General features: G+C 28.7%; 1 protein-coding gene across 1 annotated transcript in view; it reads right to left on the bottom strand.

The window, feature by feature from the left end:
- The window catches only part of LOC148280318 (uncharacterized), a 223,049-nt gene that overhangs the window by 102,533 nt on the left and 110,578 nt on the right, over positions 1–9,938 (bottom strand). The window lies entirely within an intron of this gene.

The raw sequence follows: 9,938 nt of genomic DNA, 5'->3' as shown, positions 1-9,938 counted from the left end.
AAAAATTTATTTTAACTATTGATTTTTGAGCATATTCGAGAGGTTTTAATATTAATTTATTGGCATCTCCCCATCCTATCAAGCAATAAGTCATAATTCGGTTTCATAAAATAAAACATATTTGTTCAAGTTGAATTAGGAATAAGAAAGCTTTTTTGGTAAATCATTAATATTTTTTAATTTACTCCATTTAAAGTATACAGTATCAAATCTTTAAGAAAGCGGTTAATTGACTGTTTAATTAATTACATCTTTTTTATTGCATATAATGTTGTATTATGTGCCTTTCCACCGGGTGGCCTTGTGGTACTGTCGCGGATTCACAGAACAGGGGTCTTAAGTTTATACCCCACACTACCACAAGATTATTTACATTTTTTATAGAGTCATTGACGATTAATTACAAGAATAAAATCAATATTAAAAAAATCAAAAAGACTGTATGATTTCCAAAACAAATAAATATGAGGTTTATTCAAAAGTTATTAAGAAGGTATCGATTTAATTAAATTAAATTGAAAAACGGAGGTTCTTTTATTTGAATAATGTCATAAATTTATTGACATTTATTCAAGTCATGGCAAAGGTAACTCAAATTTGCTAACTAAACAGTTCTTCTAATTCTGGAAAAAGTGTCGGAATTGGCGTTATTTGATCGTTTAAAATATTTTCTTAAAATCAAATTAAAAAATAAATGTCGGCTCACTTGGTAATGGCAATAATAAATATTCATACGAAAAAAACTTCGGCCATTTGCATTGGACTTATTTGAAAAGTTTTCTTCGCTTCGCACCTCTAGGTAGGTCCTCAAGAGGTTCTTAAATGAGACATAACTGTGATAAAGATTTATAAGCTCGATGTATTTCTCCGTTAATTAAGAAAACGAGAAAGGATGCGGAAAAGTTAATTATAATTTATGCAGTCGCCTTGCATACTTGGGACTATTTTAATTACTGCGCGGAGGAAGAATGACGTAGTGTTCGGATTCGTGACGTCACAATAGGAGGCGTCGCTGTATAATTTCAGTGCGCAAGATCAACCCTAGGCAATATATCCTCAGGACAAAACGTGTGCCGGAAGTTCAGTGCACTAGGAGCACAGACAACCAGGGAGGTATAACTAGGTAGGAGTGACATTTCCAGTTACATAACTTAAACATAGTAGCACATAGACATCTGAGCTACCCAAGTGTGGTACAAAACGAACAAAAAATGTAAAAATTTTACAGCTATTATAAGTGTAACTGTTACTTAATTATACAAATCAGCTGTCACGCCATAAAAAAAAGCGTTAAAGGTTGTAGGAAGCTTAGAATCACTAAGTCAACAAATACAACCGTCAGATATTTTTATCGCCAAAGCTTTAAAATCATATAAACAAAGTGGAAAAATGCTCCAGCAACAAAGCGTGATGCCTTTTCAAACCAATAAAAACTCAGAAAGAAATATTTTTTCATCTTTTACCACTATCCACAATCATTGCGATTTCGGGCTCTTCTTTATTTTGTTAACTGATCATTTGTTTCTAATAAAAAGTTCTTATTCATTTTATATAGCCCGTGCATCAATTGAGTGGGAGACAAACTTTGTCAACAATACGCACATTATTTTTTAAGCAAGAAATCCTTTTTGTATTTTTCTACCTTCCAATACCACTGCGTATCCAAATTCAAACTAATTTTCAATCTCCATAATTTGTTTCTAGTCTTATCTTACAGGCAGACTTATTATTTGTAATGCTATTTGTTAATGTGGTAGGAAAAAAGTTTGATTGCTCTTAAAAGATAGAAAGAGATTTCTTTGTAAATAGGCGGATAGCATTTACCAGTAGGTCAGCTTACGAATGCTTGAACTAGACACAATAATACAGAAAACGTACAAGCTTTTCTCAACAACTAGCAATTAGACATTTTGATCATTCATATATTTCAATCGAATGCTGTGGCAGGTAGCTCAAATTGTTTTTATAAAAGTTTAATACTTATTAACTACATTTGTATATTATTTTCCTGACTATTGTGTGAAAGTTTGAAAGTAGCTTATTTTCAGCAGGTAAGTATCAAGTGTCCACATTCCTCTTAAGGGTTGCCATGTTGCCAATTAGTCCTCCAATCAAAATAATAAGCATACTCAGAAGTAAAATAATGGGACGTGAACCGCCTACGGAATTCGGAGCTTCTATCCCTCACATACGTACGTATAAGTTACTACAAACATCACAGAAAATTATTGATTACATTTTCAAAATGTTGAGCAGTTATTATTCATCATACGGGAATTCTCTTAGACTTGTAGCAAAAGTAAGTTATTAAACAAAACCATTCCTTTATTTATTTATATTAAAGAAACAAACAGTCAACACTAATATAGTAACATTAAAGAAAATACAGTTTAAAGACAGATCAGCAAAGTTTCTAAATAAGAATCATACATATTATTAAATTGTGTTACAACAAAAGGGTGTGTTTATGTGTATCTGTATGAGAGTAAGTGCAGATGTGTGCTTATGTGTATTAGTGTAGGAGTTAGTGTTCAGGTGTGTAAGGTGTGTAAGTGTGAGCATCATTAAATAGTAAGTGGAATTGTATCGTAGCCAAAAATAAGGAGTCTTACTTTATTTTTAAATAAATAAAGGGGCATGTAAAATATATCTATCGATAAAAAAAAGCATTATATTTAAAGCAAGAATGATAGAGGAAAGAGTGTTGTGCATAGTAAGTGCTACAGACTTTCAGATGGAACAAATACTTATTTCTTGTCGCGCGAAAGGGGACATTGAGATTTATTTTGGAGAGTAGGTTAAAAGAGTTTACTTTTTTATTTGATAATTTATGTAAATAGCATAATTTAGATACAGTGCGTCTATTATCTCGAACTAATGATGTAAAAAGCAATTCATTGATACTTTCAAACCATTTCAGTGCTTTCAAAATTCGAAATAAACACCAAAGTTCATTTCGACACACCATTCAATGAAATCAAAGTACTTTTTCTCATGGGCATGATGATATTGGTTGCTAGGGAAGTTCAATTGAGATTCACTCGCCATAAAACCAACCAAAATAGGCAAATATTTTTTTTTGTTTAATATTTTATGTTTTTTTGACAGTTATTGTAGGCATTGTAACACGATGTGACACAAATGTCATGTTCCAATTTCTTACCGTTTTTTTCATAGTACCAGGAAATTTTTGAAAAACTAAAATATTGTGTTTCATAATTTTCAGAAAGCTATCAAAACACCTAGTCCATTATTTTATTTGAAAGAATTTGAGTTATAAAGGGTTAAGCACATTATATCAACAAACGTTTCTCAACTGCTTGATGATTTTCCGAATGTTTGAGTTTACTGTTTACCATATTGATGTGCAATATATATGTTTTTTTAAAATTATTATTTATGTTTCTGATCCTATATTTGTGATGATATACTCATGTGTCAGTGTCAACTTATTGTTCGTCCAATCTCAATACAGGACTTTTAGTCCCATGGATTTGGGAATTACATCAAATTTAGTAATGAACAGTAAATTTAGGTACGTAAAAAAACAAGTTCAGTTTGCAACGTAAAAGCTTTAAAATGTTGCATTGAATACTTATTTCACTTCATCCGTGCTGAGAATCAAAGCAGAGACATATTTAAATTTATATCTTTGGATAGTAAGATTTCGATTTATTTATGACAAAATACAAGGTTGTTAAACTTTATATTTACATATGACATTATGTATTTTATTTGTACGAAATATTTCCAATCAGCAAAAATGCTGGTATGAGGGGATATTATATATAATAACACAATAGTTTAAATAAAAAGTCGATAAAATAACATCACATATCACTCGTCACACGGGCTGTAAGAACTGTTTTCTTTAGGTGTTTTTTAAGTATGTATTTGTTTTGTATATTTTTCAGGTCATTAGGAAGTAAATTGTAAAAATTTATTGCTGTATCCAAAAAACTGTTTCTTTTACTGTTGGTCCTAGGTTGTTCGAAAATTAAATTATTTGATTCTCTTATATTTATTTTATGTATGTTGTAGTTAATATTACATTTCATATTTGACTTTATTTTATTCTTTTTTGTCTTAAATATTATTTTAATTTTTATTTTTTCTGTGTATATTAATTCCTCTAGATTGAGCATTTTTGTTATTCTATGTAAATTTGTAGTTTTAGTATATTTATTAAAATTTAATGTTATTTTAAGTGCTTTACTAATTGTTCTTTGTATTGATTTTTGCATCTGTTGCGATCATATTATTAATCCATATACAAAGTTATTTTTTAAAGTGCCTTTGACGTATTATATTACAAAAATTGCGTTTTATAAGTTATCAATAAAAATAATTATATATGGCAAATACCTAATTAGTACACTAAAGGAAGAACGGGTCTTCATTAGATTACATTTTTCGGGAGTTCAACCTTAAAGTAGTCATCAGTTCAACAAATTTCTTAAAGGGTACTGGTTCTATTTCTCAAATAAAATTAGCTTCGTCATTTCACCTAAGCACGGAAAACAATACTAAAACGTTAATGTTTCCAAAGCGTTGTTGTAATAATAGGGAAATATCACATACTACGAATAACGATAAAAATATATAAAAAGAATTTGGAACAATTAATTTAATTTTCAAAATCAATATGGATATTGTGGAGAAATGTTTTCATACATAAATGTCTAAATTTAATAAAAATACGTTCGTAAAAAAACGCGACATGTTCAGCCTTGGTTTTTGTGACGTCAAGATTCGTAATAATGTTCTAAACAAATTTCAATGGCCAGGAACAAATAAACACAAACCGAAACGTATTAGAGGCGTGGCCAGTGGAATTACCGTTTTTGCGGGAATTGAAAATTACAAATTTATGCATATATATTTTATGCTACTAATAATTAGCAAATGATTTTTTTTACCTAACCGTATTTAATAGACCTTTATAAAAAAAGTTATATTTCCCTATTATAGCTTATTTAGTTATGCGTCTTATTTCTTATTTTTAATTTTATTTTCTTAAAATGTTAAAGCATGACCTTGTTTCATTTTTGACAAATAAAGTGATTTCAATATGACTTGATTTTTTTAAAACATAAAATATACTTTAAAATAAAAAAAATAACTTTATCACTTTTTATGTGACATCTACCAGTATAATAATTATTCTTAGTTTTTAAGCAATACCAATATCATTGCTTAGATAAATAAATGAATATTTTTATCATAGTCTAGAAAGACAAAGAAATAGGGTGAAAAGCTTAAAATAAATATAAAATCATCTTTGTTAGTAGTTAAACCCGCCAACTAACAGATGCATAATAAAAAAACGCATTTATTTACTTCTGGATAATGAGATGAAAATTCCTTAAAATACATAAGGAACCATCTACTTTCCTATTATAAACAACAGTATTTCAAAAACTATAAACTCGTTTTAGAAAAATGTTTTCATCTTTTTTTAAATAATCAAACGTGGAATTTCAGTCAATTTTCTGCGAACATAATCTCCTAGGACAACACAGGGGAGGTTTGAGTTATTCCGCGTGTCTTAAGATTTTTAACTGCACACAGTAATATTGAGATAATATGAATCTTTATACCTCCTCGAGCTTATGTGCTCCGGATATTAAAAACATTATAACGCTCTAAATGTTCGCTCGGATTAAGTTAATTTCAACGAGTTGTAACCGTTTTTCATTACGGAATATCTTTTTCATGACTGTTACAGAATATTAAAATGATATTATTGCAAATGGCGTCTGAGAATCATGAAATTTGTAATGTTCAAAAAGGCTTGAATAATCCATTTAACTCTATTATTAACTTTTTGATGTGTAAGGATTTTAGAGGTTTATTAAAAAAATATGGGTGCGTAGATAAGCACATTTTGCTATTACGTGTAAGAGTTGGCTAAAAAATGAAAATATATTTTCACGCTAATTGATCAGATCATTTTAAAGTTAAAATTAAACATTATTATTTTTCAACCTCCTTGTAAAGATAAATTAAAATTACAGGACTTTATTAAATTTGCCTTTGATTAAAATGGTAAAAAATAATCATATTTTATTGTATCATAACGACGGACTTAAAAAATATTAATACCATCAATTTTTTTTATTGCTCACTAGTTCGACTCCATCTAGAATATGGTTCAACAATTTGGTATCCATTACACAAGGTTTTTTTTAAACGTGACACATCCAAAACCACGATGATCAGTATGGGCAAAAAGATATGTTATCATATTAAAAAAAAAAATTAAAAATGCAGAAAAATTTTAATAATAAAATATTTTAAAAAAACCAATGGTTGTTTACTTCTGCAGGAGAAAAACGAGGGAACGTGGCCATGTAGTTGGCGGTTTATCAGACTCCCGCCTTCCCTTTCTTTGCTTCTCCCTTGCAGAATTACGCAACCATTTGTTTATTTTAATATTTTATTTTTGTAAATTTTATTCGTTCTAAAAAAATATTTTAATGTGCCAATATGTCTTCTTGTTAATACTGATCATCGTAGTTTCGGAAGTGACAAGGTTAAAAGAGCACCCTGTATATAGGACTCATACTGACTATATCGAGTCTGTCTAACACTGTTTTATTAAAAATGTGGCATGGTTGCTCGGATTGCAAAGGGGTAATTATTTCTATTTCCAAATAAAGCGATCTCTTAATCTGTCTTCATTGGAGAAACGTAGAACTGAGATGGACGTTATAATATGCATTTTCAAAATACTCAATGCTGTCAGTGATATCCCATCTCTGTTGCAATTAAGGTTGCAATCAATTTATTTTCATTTTCCCAACTATTTCAACAGAACTCAAAAGCTGCTTTTTACTAAGTTTTCTAAAAACAACTTTTAATTGTATGCCCCAATGTTCAGAATCTGAAGATTAGTCAATTCGTCACACAATTTTGAATTCTTTTGGATAGATCTTCCGGCTTTTCATATATTTCTTCACCACTAAAACTATGTGGGATGAAGATGGATTTGCATGGTTTGGCTTGAAGTCTTATATGTTTAATAATATATTATATACCATTTTTTTGTTGCTCTTGTTTGTCTTTGCTTTATAGTTTAATGTTCTTTTTGTTAAGTTTTTTTTTTTTTTTTTTTTTTTTTCTTTTTATTCAGGAAACATACAGTACAGTTACAAAGTTTAATATTTTACACAATTAGACTGAATTCTAATGGACCAGTGAAGTTTCCATATTAAAAAGCCATTATATGTAAGGTTAATTATGAAAGTATAAAAAAGAGAAGGAAAAAGAAAAACATAAATGAAAGTTGTTTAAAAATTAAAATTTAAGTGAAAAAAAGATATTTCAAAGTTTTTAGTTTGTAGTGAGTATTTAAAAATGGAAATAATATTAAACATGATGAAAATTAGTAAGAATAATTAAAAATTAAGAATGGAAATAAAGAATGAAAAACATGCTCAGATCTAAAAATAAAATAAAATAGTAATAACATTTTTTTAAAAAAGGAAAAACATAAATATACACATATTTATTTTAAGGGATTCAAAGAAACGATGAGAATAATCTTTAAGTGAAATATAAGACAGTAAATTTAGGTCAATTTAAAAAACATCTTCAAGTTTCTTGTACATATGTTTTTTTGTGTAACTGTTGTAAGTTAAGTGAGAAAATAATTATTTGACAATTAATATTTGGGTTTTCCATGGAGGAAATTATTGGTAACAAATGTATGCATACTCCGAGCCATCCATGGACACATATATAGACGCATACATTTACATACATTCATACGCACATCCACATATACAAACACATGCATTTCGGACATTTTGGACATTTCGGACTTAGAATTTGAGGTTTAATTTGTTTTTAAAATTTGGTCTCGTTATTTTTTATTATTCTCTAAGAATTGTTAATTAATATAACTTTGTTGGTTTCATGAAAATAACTAAATAAATAAATAAAATAAAATGCTGTGAGGAATAAAGTTTTTCCAATTATCACATGTATAACTTGGTAACCATTATTCAAATGATAATTGCCCTGAAATTACGCTTAATGAATAAAATTGCCGAGAGTTAGATGGAAAGGTGGGATGGAGAAGATACGATAGAAGGCGGGTAATTGAGTTGGCTGTAGGTAGATACATCAAACCAGACATAGCAACTAACGTTTCATTAAGTGGGAAATTTGATCAAAACTCCCCTCAAATCTTGATTAACAGAATTAAATAAACTAAATTACTATTATTTAATACGATATCAGTTAACCTATTTCCTTCTTGGAAACTAGGTACTCTCGAGTTCCTAAAAGAATAATATTAAACTGTCCTTCTAGCATTTATTGTTTTGATATTATTCATTACAAATTATTTAAATAGTTTGTCAAATAGAAAAAAGAAAACAAGATTTATTATCTTAATACTCCAACAATGATTTGAATGATCCAATTTATTTACTTTTATGTTTTAAAAACAAAAATTATACTATTTTTTTCTACTCAATTAGGAAAAATTTAAACGAATGCTAAGATAATGGACACTGAAGGTGTAAAATATAAAGTTAGCAAGTCTAGGTACGTGAATAATGATTTCAAGCATAATGACGTAAAAAATAATAAAAGAAAAATCTGTTATTATAGTTTTAAAAGGATGTGTAAGAAAAGGTTTGTACAAACATTTCTTAATGTGAGCATTTATTGACAAATTATGAAAATAATTATTGAACTAATAATCAATTAAAAAAATGTATTAACAATTTTATGTACTGTTTCGATAATATAACAACATTTAAAATGGTTTAATGACAACAGCACCCGATTAAAAAAGTACAAAAACTTGTGTAAGCATGAATAAATATTACAATCTTTTGAGAGTGTCTAAATGTTTGTAGATAAAAATTTTTCCTTCACAAAATGTTTAGTAAATATGTATTGTTAAATGATTTTTACTTAATGTTTTTTTTTTTTTTATAAACGCGTCATCTAAGTATGTACATGAAGTAAAACAAAGTTAAAAGGAATGAAATTTTTACATTGAAAAACGTTTTTGCCACCGGGATTCGTAAAAATTCAATTTGCGTTTTTCTAACAAAAAATATCGCTGACAGACCATTCTCGCCAAATTTTCTTATCGTTTTAACCGAACTCGGTTTTTGTTGGTATAAAAACAAAATCTGAAATCTAAACTACACAAAAGGTATGTAAATCACCTTAATCCTCACTTTTATTATATAAAAAGTCAATTAGATAAAGGTCAAATAAAACCATGGCTATCATTTGGACAGTAGAAGTCATGTGAATTACGAAAAAAAAAACTATTGGTAACTAACATGAATGGGAAATTTTGATTTGCTATTTAAATACAACTAACAAAAATAATAAATAATTATTATCTTCATCAAATCCTTTTTCGCACCTGGTGGTGCATAAGTAAAAACATTGACATGCGACACATCAAGATAAACAGGTAACTAAAATGTATTTTCCAACAATTGTTCATGTCTTTGATTTCAGAAAAAGGCAACAAGTTGGCCGGGAACTGACTCAAATCCTCACCTGCCATAGCGGTTTTATGAGCCATCTTTACCGTTTTAAGCTCTCAGAAATCAAAAGCTGTCCATGTTATGATGAGACACCTTAAGATGTCTCTCATTCGTTGTGCATTGTCCATTTTTCAGCTTGGAGAGTATGCAGTTAGAGACGCGATGTATAAATCTGAAAGCGGACCTGAGAGGTATCGCAACCTAAAATTGAAATTATTTTTTAATATGTAGAAACACTGATTTTATCTAAAGAATGATTTATATCGTTTTGTTAGACTTGTGAAATCATTCCTTGGTGTAAAGGGTCACTTATATGAAGTTTCTGCACATCTTACATAATATTTTACACTTAGGGTTATTCCAAACTGCCGGGTTTTATATCTTAATGATCACCCCATTAAAACCACGTACCGG

This window comes from Micrasema longulum, unplaced genomic scaffold (assembly GCF_059751315.1).
Source record: "Micrasema longulum isolate JH-2025_06_02 unplaced genomic scaffold, ASM5975131v1 h1tg000595l, whole genome shotgun sequence".
Lineage (NCBI taxonomy): Eukaryota > Metazoa > Arthropoda > Insecta > Trichoptera > Brachycentridae > Micrasema > Micrasema longulum.
This window is presented reverse-complemented; position numbering and strand designations above follow the sequence as displayed.